The following is a 16,817-nucleotide window of genomic DNA, read 5'->3' on the forward strand; positions in this document are numbered from 1 at the left end:
TTTGAAGCAACAAGGGCTATAGTGTATTTCTTTTATCCCACATCAACTTTCCTGCTAGGAACCTGGGAGTCTTTAGTCTGCCTTTAGAGACCTCTCCAGCCCTGGCTATGTAGGGTTGGCATTCTAGAATCCAGATGTTTCATATTCCCTAAGACTAAGCCAATGGCATTTTCTCTGGGAAGCCTTTCCCTGACTTTTACAAGAGAATTAGTCACCTTGCTTCCACAGAAGTTGGTATATCCTTTAACTGTAGCTCTTTCCTTGTATCCTGATTCCCTGTTTTCTTCACTAGAAGGTAAGCTTTTCTTCCCCCTGGTAAAGCTATTATGCTGTAATAAAAAAAAAAAAAAGAAAAAAAAGAAAAAGATTATTTACTGCTGAATGCACCTTTTACCAAAAGAGCCACAGGCCAACTCAGGGTTCTAAAAAACCCCACAAAACTTCCTGACTAGATGGAAAAATATAGCAGAGAACAAACACAGCTTTCCTCCTTTCCATTATCTCCCACAGTCACATTACAAAGACTTGAAGAAAACAAATTGGTCACATACACGCAAGGTTCAACATAAGTGATAGAAACAAATGAATTAGTCAAAAAATGGCTTCCTCTACAACCAGAAGCACAAACTAAAAGGTAAGCTTTTTGAAGGCAGAGGTTTTTTTTTTTTATTGTGTGGCTCTAGCACCTAACATAAGTTGTATACAGAATAAACATCAATAACGAAGAATGGATGAATGAATAAGTTAATGGTAGGTTTTTAGTACTTTTCCTTCTTATCGGGAATTCAAGCCCCCAACTGGGTTGATTTGGCAGGTGGACCTCAGACTGGGACAAATTGGCTGTCTTCTGTGCAGACTTCAGATCGTGTGAAATGTTCTCCCCTGCTAGGGTGTTTCCCCCTGGCCTTTCCATTTTTCAGCATTCCTCTCTTCTTTGATTGCCATTTAAAGATCTGAATGCTGAGGATGAGCTGGTGGAGGGGAATGTTTCCCTGAGGACGTGGTGTCTGATGGTGGCCAAGACTTTGTGGTTGATTAACTCCCTGATGAAATCCCTGACTTTGAGGCACCAAGGGAGGGAATGAGGGTATATGGAAGCCAAGTTAAGAACTCTGTGAGGATGATGAGGGGTGGACGGGGGAGTGGGGTTGGGAGTCATGGTGAGATGAAAAGAGGATGGCTAGAGAAATCTAGAGGTTTTAACTCTCCCTCAATCCCGTCGTAGATTTCATTTCCCCTTTTGTGGTCCAGAGTCGGAGCAGCTATAGTAGAAAGAACAGAAGCCAAGAGGCTTGACTTTTTCTGCCACCAGCTCACTGTGCCACCTAGGACGAACCACTGCTGTTGGTCTCATTTCCTACATTTGTCAAGCAGGATGAAGAGCCTCTGCCCTGCCAGACTGCCTTAACTGTAGTGAGGCCTGGGGACATGTTGAATGAGAAAGCTCTGACCAGAGTAGGAGAAAAGTACAGTGATGCTGGTCAGCCTCCCATCTTTTCTCACCAGAGTCCCCCTGTCTCTGGAGGAATCCACTATTGTAGCCCAGCTCTCAGTGCTCGGGTTCCTCTGGCCTTTCTGTTCTGTCCAGCCTCTAGATAGCCACGCGTCCTATGTAATGTGGGTGACCCAGTAAGCATTCACAATTCCCTGCTTGGAATTCCTATAGGCCAGGGGCCATGTTTGTTTCCTCAGTGTATCCCCAGCCCTTAGGACAGGGTTGGAAAAGCAGGCACTTATTGAACATTTCTTGAAAGAGAGTTTAAGTCTGAACACTGGATCTGCCATATACAGTAATAACTTGATGCCGGACCAAGAGACTTGTCTTCCCTAAGCCCTGGTTTCCTTTATCCGTTCAGTGAGAGTCATAATCCTTGTGTCTCAGGGCTGGCATGCGAAGTGAATCTCTGTGAAATTCCAGGCCTCACGGAAATGTAATTTCCCTCTATACCTGCCAGCAATGGTATGTGGGGGCCCAGTAATCGGCTAGTTACTATACAGTATGCCCCCAGAGTGGCCTGCTGAACCCAGAGTTGCTTCTGAGGTGGTGTGTTCTGGATATTTACCTCTAGGACGGAAGAAGGAAGCAGAACCTTGGGATTTCCCTTAGCAGTTCCGGCCTTTTCTATTTGCCTGCCCCACTCGTTCTTCCTTGGATTCTGTTCCTGGAATAGCTCGAATATTTTTCTGCCTCTTAGTTCTCCAAAGTGTCTTAAGCAGCCAGAGCACTTTTGTCTGGACTCTTATAAGCTTGCTGTGTTTGGTCCTTGTTATTCTTCATTAGTTGGTATATATCCTGCTTATTTTTGGTTTCCTGACCTGTTGTACTCTCTCCATGGTCAACATAGCTGTGTCTGAGGTAAGTCACTTCAGGGGGCTCCCTCTAACCACACAGGTCTGTGAGGTAGAAGAGAGCTCAGTGCCAGTCTCGATTCGCCTCTCTAGCCCTGTGACCTTGGGCAAGGCTCTTTCCCTCTCTGGGTCTCAGGCTTCTCATCCCTAAAATGAAGGATTTGAACCGAGTAAGTGGTTTCTAAGGGTCCTTAAATTTGGAGTGTGAATTTGGACAAGTCATTTTTCTTTTTTTGGGGAGTCTTAGCTTCTTCATCTGTAAAATTAAGTAGGTTGGGCTGAATAATTTATAAAGTCACTTCTGGGCCTAAATATTTTCTCTTCATTCTCTCTCTCTCTCTCTCTCTCTTTTTTTTCCCCTTTCTACCTTGTATTGCTTTCTGGAGCATTTCTGTGACAGTTAACAGCTGTGGACAGGAAACCCTTCAACACTTCTAACTTGGCAAAAGTTGCTGCTCCTTCTGAACCTCATCCCAGCCCATTTCCTGTGTTTACAGCATTTGGGTTTTTTGCTCAGTGACAAGCCTGACAGGCCATACTCTAGTTCTCCATGGCCTTGTGCCGGGTAGACCAAAATGAGCACCAGTTTGGGAGTTTGGGGGACAAGGTTTCAGTCTCCACTCACCTGTGTCACCTTAGGCAAGTTACCTGCCTTCTCAGAGTTAAGTGTCCTTATCTGTAAAACAAGAGGGTTTAACTAGCTCTGCTATTGTAGGATATTAATACTTGCCTCCCTTCTATTCCCCTGGCATGGCCCTCTTTTTAGCCTGTTTCTTCCACATACACCACTGTGGAAGGGACCCAGGGTAGCTCCCTTTGCGTTTGGGACAAAATAAGAGGAAGAAAAGAAGTCAAATAGCTATCTCAGGCCCAGACTGGCAGCAGAGAAGAGTTGAGGTGCGGAGCTGGTGTGACCAAATTGCCCAACAAATCAGCTATATATTTGGTAACCAGTATGCATTTATCCTCTTTTTTTTTTTTAAAGATTTATTTATTTATTTGAGGGAGCGAGAATGAGAGTACATGAGAGGGGGGAGGGTTAGAGGGAGAAGCAGGCTCCTCGCTGAGCACAGAGCCCAATGCAGGACTCGATCCCGGGACTCCAGGATCATGACCTGAGCCGAAGGCAGTCACTTAACCAACTGAGCCACCCAGGCGCCCAGTATGCATTTCTTCTTATCGAGACTCTGGAGATGGACAGTATCCCAGTTCCAGCCTTTCTTTTACTATTTATATGACTTGAGCAAGTCACTTAGCATATCTGGGCCTCAGTTTCCTCATCTTATATTAGGGATAATCAAAATACTGACTTTACAGATTTGTAAAAGAGACAATGTAGGTACAAGTCCCAACATAGTTCTTGACTTGTTCATCCCCCCCTTTCTCCCTTAGACAGTAACAAGGTACTTAATTCTGTTCTTGTGGAGATAGCAGGAGAACACTCAGGTCCCACTGCCGAGGAGCTAACAGGCCAGCTGGGGACAGAGTCCAATTATGATTGGAAGTGACCTCGTGAGGTGGTGCCTGAACCAGGCTGGGCTCAGTGCCGTGGCCTCAGAGGGGAGACTCATAGGGCCTGGAATGGTTAAAGAAGGCTGGTGGGAATAGGACTTTCCCTGAGCCTTGAAGGGCCAGCAAGTTCTGACCACGAGGAGTTGGGGGGGAGAGTAATTTTAGGTACCCATCTACCCTTCCCCAAGTCCTAGTGCTTTGTATAGGTCCCCTTCACATTCGTCTCTTCCCTCTCTCCATCTAGGCTGTTATTATCCAAGGGACTTACCCTTTTTCTTTTTACATTTTTTAAGAGAAAGAAAATTTAAAGGCAAGGGGATGACATAACATTTATTCAGAACAAACTAGTTTTACTTTAACCAATGGGCTGGGTAGTTTGCTTTCATAATCTTAAATACTTAGGAAATTATGTTATTATGTCACATTTTACAGCTGAAGAAACAGTGCCTCCAAAAGGTGAAACAGCTTTTTCAGCTCAAAATTAACAGGTTATAATGACAAATCAAAAGAGCTCTGCATAATAATTGAGTATGGCTTCAGCTAGTTCAGAAGATATGTATAATTTAGCAGTTCTCATTTATGTTTCTTCACCCAAGTTCTTAGTAATCTGTAAGAGTCGTTTTGTGCTTATCTTTGAGAGATGACTATCTTATTCCTGGCTCCTACTGTACTTACCTCTTGCTCTTAGCAGTACTTCTCAATTCTCTAGATCTCCGGTTCTACCACTGACTTAGATTCAACCTCCTTACACCACCAGCCTTAAATCCCTTAATTCTTTTCCCAGTTATTTACCAAGCACCTACTGTAGGCCAGACCAGAGATGGATGCAAGTATTGTTCCTGCTTGGATCTTCCAGTGTAATGGTTAGACAGACGATGACAATAAAAACAACTTGGTAGTAATCGAATGCTTACTGTGTGCCATGCTCTATTTGAAGTACTTTATATGTATTAACTCATTTCATTCCTAAAACTGTATGAGGTAGATACTGTTTTCTTCTTATTTTATAGGTAATGAAATGGAGGCATACAGAGGTTCGTTGGTCTAAGTTGTGATAGAGAGAAGCACAGGGGCCATGAGGGCACAGAAGAGGGGCTCCTAATATAACCCAAGGAGTCAGTGTAGAGAATACTTCCTAGAGGAATTAGAAAAAGCCTGAGTAGAATCTTGAAACTTGAGTAGGAATTAGTCAGGTGTAAAATGGGGCAAGGATATTGTAGGCAGAGGGAACATCATGTACAAAGCCACAAAGTGAGTCTTGCATATTTATGGAACTGAAAGTAGTTTAGTGTGGTAGGAGTGTGAGGTGTGTGTGAGTTGAGTGGTATGGGATAAGGCTAGAGGACCTGCTAGGGGCCACTGCTTGAAGAGCCTGTATCCTTTGCTACATTATATTCAGTATACAGGCCAGTGGTTTCCAACTTGAGGATTTGAAACTGAAGGGGGTCCTTGAAGGGTGTTTCATGAATTCATATTATTTTCCCAATTATTTTTCAATCTGTAGATACTAAAAGTATAACTCTTGTTATTTTTAAAGATTTTATTTATTTGAGAGAGCGAGAGCGAGAGCGAGAGTGAGAAGCAGACTGTCTGCTGAGCAGAGAGCCCGGCATGGGGCTCGATCCCAGGACCCTGGGATCATGACCTGAGCTGAAGGCAGACGCTTAACCAACTGAGCCACCCAGGTGCCCAAAAAAGTATAACTATTATTATATGGAGCTTTTGGAATTCCTCACTGAAAAAAAGTTAGGAATTACTGTTGTAGGTGTTTGGGGGCTCTGCAAAGGACTTTTTTCTTTAAATTAGAATATTTATTGAGATAATTGTAGATTGACACACAGTTGAAAAAAAATAATACAGTGAGATCATTGGGAAACTTCACAGTTTTCCCCACAGTAACATTTTGACAGACTGTAGTATAATATTATAACCAGAATATTGATGTTAACACAACCTGCCAATCTTGTTTAGATTTCCTCAGTTTTATTTGTACTGGTTGTGTGTATGTGTGTGTGTAAATTGTATTCCAACACCATAAGTAACCTCCATGTTACCCCTTTATAACCACACCTTTCTCTCCCACCTCTTCCCTGTTCCTAACCCCTCTGTCCTCTGTTTCTAAAGTTTTGACCTTTCGAAAATGTTGTATAATTGGAGTCATAGAGTTTGTAACTTTCTGGAATTGGCTTTTTTGTTCAGCCATAATACCCTGGAAAATCATCTAAGTGATTGTATGTATCATGACTTCATTCCTTTGTATTGCTGAGTAGTACTCCATTGTGTATAATGTATATAACCATTCACCTGTTGAAAGACACATGGACTGATCCCAGTTTGGGCTATTACACATAAAGTTTACACGAACATTTGTATACTGTTTGTTTTTTTTTTTTTAAAGATTTATTTATTTATTTGAGAGAGAGAGAGAGAGCGAGCGTGTGCAAGCAGGGGGAGGGGGAGAGGGAGAGAGAGAATCTCAAGCAGACTCCCCACTGAGCACGGATCCGGATGCAGGGCTCGATCTCACAACCCTGAGATCTCAACCTGAGCCAAAATGAAGACACGCTTAACTCACTGAGCCACCCAGGTGCCCCTGTGTGCAGATTTTTTAATGTGAACCTGTGAAGGATTTTATTCAGGAGAGTAGTGTGGTCAGATTTGAATTTTAGAAAAATTATACTAACTGCTTTAGTAGAGAATGAGTTTGAGAGAAATGAGCAGAGACAGGGAGATCACTGAGGAAACCGTAGTAACCCAGGCAAAGTACATGGAGACCTGCACTCAGTTCTCTGTGAGCTGGAGCCTGCTTGGCCATAGAGGCTTTTCCTCAGAAATCACATCAGGCTCATTTGCATGTGGGAGCAGGGCTGGGGAGCCTGAGCTTGTTCTGGATAGTCAGTCCCCCTTCTGGGGAGATGCCATTACCATAGCTGAGAACTGCCATCGCCATCCTGTGAGGAAAGGCTGCAAACCCAGTTTTTGGAATGATCATCCTGACTGCAAGGTTTTTCAGTAGATGTTCTTGGTTATCTTCTCTCAAGAAAAGAAGAAAGGGGGCCAGTTATCTCCTTCGTATAGTTTGAGTGGAGGCTTATGTGGGGCAGGAAGATGGTGAGAAGCTCTTTCCTGGGTCTGGTCTCTTTGGGAGCCCAGGAATGTGTTCTCTGGTAGGCCAGCCAGCAGTGGGCCTGGGACGGCTGGAGGATGACCTCCTGCTGCGAGGAAACCTGGCATCCACATTGGTTTCACCCCACGTAGTGGTGTGCCTGGCTCACCCAGGCATTTGTCACTGTGCTCTTGGGGCCACTGTGATCAGGACTGATTGTTGGGAGCCAGGTCCACTTCTGAACCAGAAGGGTGTAATCCTAGAGGGTCCACTAAATGGGTTGGACACCTCCCCTGGGCACTGTGCAATGTCCTTATCTGGGCAAGTTCTTGGGGGCCCATCCCAGCACTTGTACAAAACTTTTCCCAGCAGAAATCTGTTTTGAGTTGTTTGTAATTATTTTTTTGGCTATCTCAGACCCTGACAAGTGCTGGCCGGGATGCAGGAATGTTTGGGTCAGGTGCCAGGTCAGAGAATTTGGGGCAACTTTTGAACAAGTGTGTGTTGATTTAATTTCTCTGGGGCTGTCATGCTTCTTAGCACAGATACCTTCAGAATGTAAAGACCTGTGGTATGTGGGACCCCAAAGCTGAGAAAGCAAATCTTCAAAACCAATAAGCAGCTTTCAGTTGTCCTAGACCAGGTCTTGTGTTGCCCGGGGCTCTGCCAGACACAGGGGAACACCAGAAAAATCAGACTCATCTGTAGTTGGGAAGATAAGACTCACAGGTAAAGCAGAGAATAGACAACTGACAAGTGAGTGACTAACACAGGGCTTGACTGTTTTTCCAAGGACTTTACTGATTTTTCAAATAAGAAAATCCTTAGGAGCCCTCAGAGTATAGGAAGGTTGAAATTTAAAGACCTGCAACTACCACTTCTGTAATTCAGTATGTATTTTAATCATTGAGGGGCAGGGGTGGGGGGACCCTGGAGGCCCGAGAAGTGTATCTTACTTCTTTTCACATTCCTGGTGCCTTTGGTTAGTTTGGCTAACTAGCTCAATGTCAGCAATTAGGTGTTTGAAAGTCAGAAATCAGCATTGAAGTGGTAGCATGTGAATCCTGAACTGGGGCTCAGAAACTTTTTTTTTTTTTTTTTAAAGATTTTGTTTATTTATTTGACAGAGAGAGACACAGCGAGAGAGGGACAATAAGCAGGGGGAGTGGGAGAGGGAGAAGCAGGCTTCCCGCTGAGCAGGGAGCCCGATGCGGGGCTCAATCCCAGGACGCTGGGATCATGACCTGAGCCGAAGGCAGACGCTTAAACGACTGAGCCACCCAGGCGCCACCAGGGGCTCAGAAACTTTTAATTTAGTCAGAAAGGTTCTAAAAATTAAAGGGCAGGCAGATTGGTCCACCCCCTTAACAGTCTGAGTCCAAAGCCCTGCAGGAGACGTGGGAGGAGGGGAGTCAGAACAGCTAGAAGGCCCCTGCACCAGAAGCCTGGGTTCCTGAGGTCCTGGCCTGCTTGGTGGGGACTAATTTTAGGGATCAGCCACCTTCTTTGGGAAGGAAGCTTCTTGTGAAACCAATATTTGAAGAAAAGAATACAGAGAGGATGAAGGTAGAAATGAGACACGATGGGCTGGCTGGGTGGAGAGAGGGCTGAAGAATTCGTCTCGTCCTAGCAGATGATTATGTTCCATATGATTAAACAGAAGCATATTCTTTTGCTCTTTTTGTTTCTCCCCGCAGAGTGTACTAGGGATTCAGTATTCCTTCCCTAGTGTCTTTTTAACTTTGTTTCTAAGTCTTAATAAGGAAGCGGTCTCTAGTTAGTGTTGGACACTAAAGAAGTTAGGGCAAAACCAAGAATGCTATGTTACCCTGCTTGGGGAATGGTACAAGACCAGTTAGGACTTCTGTGTTGGCCCTCGGTAGATGAGCAGAACGTATTGGAACTTGTCCCTATTTGTGGGTCTTGGAGAGTAAGGGTTAGTAGTTCTTCTTCTTCTTCTTCTTCTTTTTTTAAAGATTTTATTTATTTATTTGAGAGAGAGCACGAGAGGGTGGAGGGTCAGAGGGAGAAGCAGACTCCCTGCTGAGCAGGGAGCCCAATGCAAGACTCGATCCTGGGACTCCAGGATCATGACCTGAGCCGAAGGCAGTCGCTTAACCAACTGAGCCACCCAGGTGCCCAGGGTTAGTAGTTCTAGGGAGCCCTCTTGCACAGACTCATCTGGAGCTCCCCACCAGATAGCCTTGCCACAGGACATGGCATAGGAAGTTAGTGAGACTTCTAATCTGGTTCTGCCACTATTTTGCTGACCAACCTCCCCTTTCATAGCCCCAGTCTCCTCCTCCAGTTTTAAGGTGGGTGGTGGTCCTTGCTGCCTCCAAAGCCCTTCTAACTCTGCCGCTAAGAGTCAGAGTACAGTGGAGATCTCAACATCCATTACTCCCATGGTATGCCAAGAATTTTTGCAAGATGGTAAAAAGTACCCTTTGACTTTGGGTTCTTTTACAAATGAATCTGGGTGAGATGCTGTGCTCCTTGCTCTGGGGCTTCCTATTCTGGGATGCCCTCCCTTCCTTCTACTCCTGCTGTCTTCTTCCTGTTCAGATGGTGGTATCTCCCGGTGCTCTGGTCTCTTGTGTTTGACCGTATTCTATTTTGTGTCTTTGTGATTCATATACTGTGCTCAGTCTCGTACTTTCTGTGGGCAAGGACTACGTCTGTTCATCTCTGTGTCAACTTGCTCTTTCATCAACTGAGTTCTTGTGGGCATTCATTTGTTCACTCAGTGAATATTCACTGGAGCCCAGCTGTTGTGCTAGGGACTTTGCTAGGTGCTGGGTGTTGGCTCGAAGCCAGGATTCAGCCCTGAAGGCAGCCATGGTTCCTGCCACTGTGGAACTTACAGGTTAGTGGAGAAGAAAGATATTAAGCAAATTATCACACAAATAATTATAATTGTGAAAAGGGTTATCAATAAAAAATATAGGGTGCTTTAGAGAATGTATAATGTGGGCCTAAACCAGTTTGGCAGGGAAGTTGATCAAGGAAGATTCTTTGAAGGAAAAGTGTTTAAGTTCAGACCAACAGTATGAATCAGAGTCTGCAGATCAAGAAAGAATGAGGAGGCTTCCATACAAAAGGAATTCTAGGTTATTCTTTTTTTCTTTTCCTTCAAATTTTTATTTAAATTCAAGTTAGTTAACTTACAGAGCAATATTGGTTTCAGGAGTAGAATTCAGTGATTCATCACTTACGTACAACACCTAGTGCTCAACACAACAAGTGCTCTCCTTAATGCCCATCACCATCTGACCCATCCCCCACCCACCTCCCTCCATCAACCCTCGGTTTGTTCTATCTTTAAGAGTCTTTTATGGTTTGTTCCCCCCCAAACCCCTCCCATATGTTCATCTGTTTTGTTTTTCAAATTCCACATATGAGTGAAATCATATGGTATTTGTCTTTCTCTGATGGACTTGTTTCCCTTAGCATAATACTCTCTAGATCCATCCACGTCTTTGTGAATGGCAAGAGTTCATTCTTTTTGCTGGCCGAGTAATATTCCATTGTGTGTGTATATACTGATGTAGTTTTGGAATGTTGATGAGCTCCAGAGTCAATGGCCAAGAAAGAATTCTTGAGGCATCTTTGGTGCAAAAAAGGTGATTTTATTCAAGCGCAGGGACAGGACCCGTGGGCAGAAAGAGCTGCTGCGCTGGGGTTGTGAGGGGTGGCTGATTATATACTTGGGAGTGGGGGGAGGTAGGGGCAAAGGGGTGTCCAAAAGAACTTTCATATGCTAAAGAAGACTCACAGGATGCTGGAGGCCTGGCTATTGTCAAGTTAAGATGGTTTTTCCTTCTAGTAAGGCATTAACTTTAAGACAGTTGGGACTTTCCGGAAGAATGTCATACTCTGCCTGCCTCCAGTATTTGTCAATGGGCTGCCGGTTATAAGGAAATTTTATTTTATTTACATTCCCTCTACCTTTGTTTTCTACAGCACTGTGGAGGAGAGAGTGATGTTAGGGCTCCCGGAAATCGAGTCTATGGGTTTCTGAAAGTTAGGCTATTGATGAGAATGCTTTTTCCTTGTAAATCACTAAGACATCTGTAAACTGATGGAGACTCTTGTCCTGCAGGACTGTGATCTATGTCAGTTACCCATTTGTTTTCCCTTCCCTTAGCTTTAGGGCAGCCGAGAGTACCTGAGGAATGTCACACATATCCCAGCTGGGCGGGGGGTGTTGTGGGGTGTCAGCTTGTGCTTTGTCCTCAGCTTGCCTTCTGCTCCCTCATCATATATCACATCTTCTTTATCCACTCACCAGTTGATGGACACTTGGGCTCTTTCCATAGTTTGGCTATTGTTGATAATGCTGATATAAACATTTATATATTTTATAAAAATACCTTCGAATCTGTATTTTTGTATCCTTTGGGTAAATAGGAATTCTAGGTTATTCTCACCCTGGGTTGCACATTAGCATCACCAGGTATAAGAGAGTATATGAAGCAGCTGGGCTGGTGCTTCATACTCGTTCTTCCTGGGGAGAGTACCAAGCGATACAACTACTTTGGAAAACATCTTGGCACTTAAAAAGTTAAACATACTAAAGGGGTGCCTGGGTGGCTCAGTCGGTTAAACATCTGCCTTCGGCTCAGGTCATGATCCTGGAGTCCCAGGATCGGAGCCCCGCAGCGGGGGGAGTCTGCTTCTCCCTCTGACTCCCCCCCCACCATGTGCTCTCTCTCTCAAATAGAGAAATAAAAGTCGTAAAAAAAAGAAGTTAAACATACTAAACAAATCTGTCATATAACCCAGAGGTTCCACTTCTACTGGAACTCAGGATGAAAAATTCATTTTCACTCAAGAAAAATGAAAACATGTCCACACAAAGACTTGTACATGAATGTTCATAGCACTTTATTTGTGATAGCTAAAAACTTGTGGATGGATAAACAAATTTTGGTCTCTTCATTCAGTGGAATGTTACTCAGTGATAACATGGAGAAAACTGATTCATGTGACAACACGGTTGAAGCTTTTGAATGCTGAGCAAAAGCCACCAGACACAAAAGAGTACATACTGGTGATATTTCTTTGAAGTCCTAGAGCAAGCAAAACTAATTTATAATGATAGAAATCAGATCAGTGGTTATGTGGGGTGGCAGATGAGGTTTGGCAGTGAAGTACCAAGTGGGAACATTTTGGGGTGATGGAAATGTTCTATATCTCGATTGGGGTGGTGGTTATACAAGTGCATATGTTTGTCAAACACACTGAACTGTACACTTAAAATGGAGACATTTTATTGTATACAATTCTGTCTTAAGAAATATCCATGCTCTATTTTTATAAATGTCAAGAAAAGGCAAAACTCATGTATGGTGATAAAAGTCAGAAGAGTAGTTACTATTATGGGGTGGGGTGAGATCGTGGTCGTGGTAGTATTGATTGGAAAGGGGCAAGAGGGAGGAAGTCTTCCTAGAGTGTTGGGAATGTTTTATTTCTTAATTTTGGTGGTAGTTACTTAGATATATACGCATGTAAAAGTTGGTTGATCTATATGTTTATTTATACACTTCGCTGTATGTATGTTACGTCTCAAGGAAAAACAAAAAAGCAAAACCCCCCATCAAACCAAACCCATACCTAGGTCTCACCCATAGAGATACCGATTTAACTGGTCTGGGATGGGGCTTGGGCATCAGCGACATCAGTGCTCCCTAAGTGAGTCTAATATGCAGCTGGAGTTGAGAACCGACATGCTATATGTGGAAAGGAGGGGAGAAACTTGGAGCCTCAAAGGATAGCACAAAGCTACGGGAGTTGCTGGACATGAGACCAGAAAGGTGGCAGGTGACAAATCCTTCTGGGCCTTGCAGGCCACTTTAAGAAATTTTAACTTCATCTTAAGAGTAATGAAAAGCTTTTGAAGGTTTTTTTTTTTTAAGATTTTATTTATTTATTTGTCAGAGAGAGAGAGAGAGCAAGCAGGGGGAGCAGCAGAGGCAGAGGGAGAAGCAGGCTCCCTACTGAGCAGGGAGCCCGACGAGGGGCTTGATCCCAGAACCCTGGGATCATGACCTGAGCAGAAGGCAGACACTTAACGACTGAGCCACCCAGGCGCCCCTTGAAGGGTTTTGAGTAGGGAGTTCACTTGGACAGATAATCAATCAGCTGGTATGCACTTGCATTGCCTATGGGTAGTGTTCCTGCTGATGGTTCGTTAAGTATTCAGAATATCTCCCTGTGAGGGGAGGAGGATTTGGAATAGTTGAGTCTTGAACTAGGATCGGTGCTTGTTTAGAAGTGGGGAGTGAGGGAGAGTGAGATGTGAAGGTTTTTGACACAAGCAACTGAAGAAGTAGAAAGTTTGGGGAAAACTAACACGTTTAGATTTAGACATGATGCGTTTGTGTTCCTGTCAGACATCCTTGTGTGGAGATACTTAGGTAGTTGGCTTTTGTGGGTTTCTGAGGGTCACAAGTGAAACTTGCAGCAGAAACATCATTTTGCTTTTTGGGGGAGTTGGCAATGACTAGTGATTTCTTTAAATGGTAATCAAAGCTGTGAGGGGAGAGAGTAGTATGAAGAGAAGAGAGCCTTGGACCGAACGCAGATTCTTTAAAACTTCATCATTTAAAAGTCAGGTCTGGAGGAGACATTTTCTTTGCACACTCAGGAAAAGAAAGATTTGTTCATTCATTTAGCAGATCTATATTGAATACCTCCTGTGTGCCAAGCACTGTCTGAGTCCCTGGGGTTACTGCAGGGAACAAAAAAGTCACTGCTCTTGTGAGCCTTACTTCTGTTGGAGGGAGATGGGCACTAAGCAAATCAACAAGTAAGTGTATCATGTGTGAGGTGGTAGTAGGTGCTATGAAAAAATGAAAAAGACATGAGCTCTGCCCTCAGATACCCTCAAATAACTGCAGTTGTAAGCCGACTGAAGTAAGGCCAGAAGAGGTACAAAGTCAGGAATGCTCATGGAAATCAGAGGTGTATCTCTCAGTATGTTGCACATTGAAGCCCTATACATTGTCAAGGCTGTGAATTTTTTCTTTTCCACTGAGGGCTTTCTTTAATTATATTTCATATGAATTAAAAAACTTGTTACCGGAGTATTCAGATCACAGGTTAGAGTGAAAATATAGTTATCTTGCATTATAATAAACATATATAATATTTTTTTTTAAAGTATGCTAGCAAGAATTATAAAAACGTTTACTGATCACACACATATGGTAGACTATGCTTTTTTTTTTTTTTTTAAGAGCAGTTTTAGGTTTACAACAAAATTCAGAGGGAGGTACAGAGATTTCCCACACAGTCTCTGCCTCCACACATGCTTAGCTAACCCCATTACCAATGTTACTTACCAGAGGGGTACATTTTTTTGCCAAGGATGAGCCCACATGGATACATCCTAATCACCCAAAATTCATAGTTTCCCTTAGGGTTCACTCTTGGTGTTGTATGGGTTATTTTTTGATGTGTTCTCCTTGGGGGGAGATATGGGAAGTCTTTTGTTTCAGTGCTGCTTGGGTAGCTGAAACCAGTGCCAACTTTGTCCATAAGGAAAGCTCTTCTGAATTCCTGCCCCCCTGCTGAGGAGAGCTGGGCCTCTGCTTGGATATGAGGACATGATGTTCTAACAGGGGCAAGAACATCCCTCAGGAGGCTGGATTTCACTCAGCCCCAGGGAGCTGACTCCTCTTTCCTCTGTGGCTAGACCTACTATGTGCTGTGTTCCAAGGGGGCCCTTTTTTTGCCAGTTCCAGGTCCCAAACCAGTTCCCCTTCTCTCTTTCTTTCTTTCTTTCTTTCTTTCTTTCTTTCTTTCTTTCTTTCTTTCTTTCTTTCTTTCTTTCTCTTTCTTTCTTTCTTGATTTTATTTATTTATTTGACAGAGAGAGACACAGCAAGAGAGGGAACACAAGCAGGGGGAGTGGGAGAGGGAGAAGCAGGCTTCCCCACTGAGCAGGGAGCCCAATGCGGGGCTCGATCCCAGGACCCTGGGATCATGATCTGAATCGAAGGCAGATGCTTAACAACTGAGCCACCCAGGCACCCCCCCCTTCTCATTCTTTACATTTTTGTTTAGATGGTACTTCTTCCTCCCACCCCATTCCCCTCCCCAGACCCCCAGCCTCAGCCTCATTCTAGGTTCTGTGCTGTTTTATCTCTGGGATATCAGGGTCCTTGGTCGAATCTGAGTCTTCCCAGGGCTGGTGCTCTTTCTTAACAGTCTTTTGAGCCCTTTCTAAGGGTAAGGGTGGATTTTGCTCCCATCAAGAGTTCCTGCAGAGCTTCCTGGTCCTGCTTTGTCGGGTGGGAGGTGAAGTGGAGAAATGATTCACAACAGATGACACTCCTGCTGGCAAAATTCAGCAATTTCCAGATTCCGTTCAGGTGCCAGACAAGTGGTAAGGAACAGTTTGACCAGGGCCTTTCTCTATTCCTCATCTGTACCTTTTTCCTTGACTGCTGTTTTTCTCACTTCTTTCCCTCTGGGCTTGTGTCTCACACCAGACAATCCATGGTCAGGCTCAGCTGCAGGGGCTCTGCTTTGCACGCCTGCAGATATGTGGTCTCAGGGGGGATGAATTACTGCTCAGTGAGGAGAAACTGGCTGAAAGAGAAGAGGCATCAGGTGGACGGTGGATATTGGTGGGGGGGGGGGGGGAGTTGGTCGCTTGTACTCAGGAATTCTCTTGTCCTTGGGGGAGATACAGTTTGTTATGAATCCATTCATGCACGCATTCATTCATTCAGCCAGCATTTCCTGATTTCCTCCTTGATGGTGGATGTTCGTGATGGGGCCATACTAGGCCCTGGGGGATAGAGTGAGTCAAACCTAGTCCTTGCCCATTTCTGGATGTGGCATGCGAACAACTCAGAGCATGAGAATTAATATAACAGAGTTATGTATAAAGTCCTTTGGAGCATAGAGCAGTCGGTGATTAGCTCTGCCTGGAGAAAGAGGAGATTGGGACATGAGGGAAAGACTGTGGTTTTGCCTGCCAGTGATTAACAAAGTGTGGTCTGCAGACCATTGGGGGTCACCAAGATCTTTTCAGGGGTCCAAAAAGTCAAAGACATTTTAATAATAATGCTAAGATGTTATTTGCTTTTTTTCACCGTGTCTACATTTGCACTGATGGCACGAAAGCAGTTAGGTAAAACTGTTGGTTCCTTATCAGGAGTCAAAGCAGTGCCACAAAACTGTGCCAGTGGTCACTGTTTTCCTCACCTCCATGCGCTCTGTTTAAAAAAGAATTTTTTAAAAAATATATAACTAAAAATGTATGAAGTCTATTAAATTGTATCACATGAATACATGTCTCTTTAGTGTTCTGTATGATGAAACAGGAAATATGCATAAAGCACTTTTGCTGCAGATAGAAGTTTGATGTTTATTTCAAGAAAGTGTTTGTGCCATCGAGTTGCAAGTTGAACTACCTCCTTTCTTCAGGGACCACTATTTTTTAAAATGATTTTATTTATTTATTTGATAGAGATAGAGATAGCGAGACAGAGCATGAGCAGGGAGGAGAGGGAGAAGCACGCTCCCCACTGAGCAGGGAGCCCGATGTGGGGCTCGATCCCAGGACCCTGAGATCATGACCTGAGCCGAAGGTAGACACTTAACTAACTGAGCCACTGAGGTGCCCCAGGGAACACTGTTTTTATTTGAAAGAATAACTGACAGATAAAGTATAGTTACTCAAACTAATTATTTGGCAGATCTTTTCTTGAAAATGAATGAGGTGAATTTGCTACTTAGAGGAAAACAACTGGTAGTATTTTTTGCCAATGATAAAATTCTGGCTTTTATTTAAAACTTAGAATTGTGGAAAACTTGTATCTGCCACTGTGAGCTT

The 16,817-nt window shown here is 43.8% G+C and overlaps 1 protein-coding gene across 5 annotated transcripts in view; it reads left to right on the plus strand.

Moving 5' to 3' along the window:
* STIM1 (stromal interaction molecule 1) overlaps positions 1 to 16,817 on the plus strand; it is a 192,224-nt gene that overhangs the window by 85,588 nt on the left and 89,819 nt on the right. The window contains exon 1 of one of the 5 annotated variants that reach the window (XM_027578885.1): positions 2,254 to 2,356. The exons of the other annotated variants lie outside the window; for them this stretch is intronic. The gene's annotated coding sequence lies outside the window, so the exon portion shown is untranslated. Of the gene's footprint in view, positions 1 to 2,253; positions 2,357 to 16,817 lie in introns of those variants that run through there. 5 annotated transcript variants of the gene reach the window in all.

Source organism: Zalophus californianus, chromosome 11 (assembly GCF_009762305.2).
Source record: "Zalophus californianus isolate mZalCal1 chromosome 11, mZalCal1.pri.v2, whole genome shotgun sequence".
In the NCBI taxonomy this organism is placed as follows: Eukaryota; Metazoa; Chordata; class Mammalia; order Carnivora; family Otariidae; genus Zalophus; species Zalophus californianus.